Raw genomic sequence first — 2,551 nt, 5'->3', positions numbered from 1 at the left:
AGCATTCACTTTTCCAATGTCTTACCTTCTCACAATAAGCACAGGATCTCTCTGTAATCCTGACCTCATCTTCCCTCCTTTTTTATTTGTATTTCCAAATGCCACCTTTTTCATTATGCCCTTCAGATGCTGCCAAGAGGATCTTGGCCAACCCCTTTGTTTATCCTCTGGAGCCTCTCTGTTGTTATACACCTCTGCCACTGCTTCGAACTGGGCGAATCTCTCACCCACGAAACCTTCTAGTCTCTGCAATCTATGATGAGCGTCTGATGCTGCCTAGTTGACAAAGGCCATATTTACCACCAACTGGTTTTCCTTGGATTCTGGGTCGAAGGGTGTGTAAGTTCAGGAAGCTTCTAGCAGCTGTTTCAGGAAGACCCTCGGTGATTCATTTTGTTCCTCCCATACCTGGATCACTTTGGACAAATCTGTGAGCTATCTTTCCACTGCTGCCTAGAAACCTCCCATTAGAGTCTGGTGGTAGATCTTTACTCTCTCCCTACCCGCTGTTGCAATGAAATCCCAATCGGGCTGGGTCAAGGGAAACCGCTTGATGTGGTTGGGGTTTGTAGTTGGCGTCCAGGAACCAACTTCTGGCCTTCTGTCACGATCTCTCTTTTTCCTCACTGGTGAAGTGGAACTGGTAGCAATCGTCCCATGTGGGCTGGCAGGTGAAAAGAACAGTTTAACAAATCAATTAGTTTCACAGGCTTTGGGGGACTTTGTAACTTCCAATTGTAGAGGTCACTAGAGGAGAAGGATCATCGAAAAAACTGCTTCCTGCCCTGTTCAGGTGGGGTGGGCTGTGGGCTGTGGGTAATGGTAGAATCTGCCTTAGCCTGTGTGTGGTGGACTTGCCATTTTCCCCACAGCGGCTTCTCGCTCCACTGCCCCTCTCCCCTCCCACTCCTCCTACTGTACCCTGTCCCAGATTTCCAGATAGCTGGTAAGTTGGGAGTAGAGAGAGAACTTCTGCTTCAAAACCTCCTGAGTGGGGCAGGATGGGATAGAGGGGAGCTGACGGCCTCTCTTCTGTTGTCTCCACTCTCAAGGCAGGACAACCATAGGAGGAGGAAGGAGGGGTTTTGATTATTCAAGAGGCTTTTCCACCAGGGTCTGCCAGGTGGTTATATGGGCAGCCTGGTTAGGTGTCCTGGTTTTCCATCCTTAACCCTGTATAGATGCTGGCAAGGTTGTAGGTTTCTTTTTTCAACCATCTCACATTGAAGATGGGCCAGTTGTTTCTGCAAAAGACAGATATCTTTTCTGCCCCCTATGAAGTCCTTGTCTGGCTGCTACATCACGGACCTCCTTGAAATGATCTAACACAAGACTCAACTGGTTTGGGCTGTTTCTAGAATCAAGACAGTTATAAATAGACAAAGACACAAAAGGACAAAACAAACAAAATATGTACTGGTACAGTGCATAAAAAGGAAGCAAAATTCAAAACAAAGGTCTGTCCTGAAAACAGTTCCATGCTGCAGGAGTGACATTCCATCAGAACTACCAGTGAGATCAAGTTCCTTTCAGGTGGGACCTTCATGTCATCTTGAGGCGGGTCCGAGATGTCTCTTGACCCACTGGGCTTGGGTTCCACTGGTGTAACTTCCTGGACTACCTGGCCTCCAGGAAGTGGCTTAAGCCACTCACAGACTCAGATTGTCCAGACATACAGGGACATAGATAACACAGACACATAAACAGAATGCTCCCTTACTGGCCGGTGGTCAAACATTCTACGTGATGAGGGTCTCACAGAGACCACCACTCATATATGCAATTGGCAGGAATGTTTTTATTTTGAAAAATTAAGAAGCCTGTATTGAAAGCTTGGCCACTTACACAGATGGCAACATGACCCCAGACAAAGGTGCACAGGCCTTTTTATAGGGAACTAGGGGAATGTTAGCTAGGGATAGGTAGGTCGTCGAAACCTTCATTGGTGGGTTCCAGGGGTGTTCCAGGGGTCTGTTTCTGGTTGGCTGTGTCCAGGTGGTCAGTAGACTGATTGCATTCCTGGGTCATGAACTTTTAACCACAGGACGAGACACCCAGACTGTATAAGGCTGCCCAGCACAGATGCCCATCCTGGGATACAATACTTCCCCATCCTTGTGGGTATCTCCAGGCTGATCTTTGGATGATCTTATGGCCGTGTTTCTAGAATTTACGATGTGTTCCTGGAGCTGTTGACTTATGGCCTAGTTCATGGGACTGGCAACTTGGGGAAGGAGAGTGGTCAGTTTCTGGAATGGATGACTTTCTTTTTGAAGTCAGGCCTGAGCCTAAAATAGAGTTTATGTCACCCTCTCAAGCCAATCTGGTAAGGGCTCACATTCTGCACTATAGATAGCTCTCTTCTTGTATATACACAAAAACACAGGGGAATCTAGCTCTCTTCTATCTCTTCTCTTTAAGGGGAGAGGGGTCCACATTTATTTATTATTATGTGTGTATGCACATGACACAGCTCATTGGGGAAATCAGTTCTTTTTTTTTTTTTTTTTTTTTGTTTTTTTTTTGTGCACATAGCCCGAGGTGTACAGCT

The sequence above is a fragment of the Mus pahari genome, chromosome 2 (assembly GCF_900095145.1).
Source record: "Mus pahari chromosome 2, PAHARI_EIJ_v1.1, whole genome shotgun sequence".
NCBI lineage: Eukaryota > Metazoa > Chordata > Mammalia > Rodentia > Muridae > Mus > Mus pahari.
The sequence above is the reverse complement of the archived record's forward strand: the minus strand, read 5'-3'. Positions refer to the sequence as shown.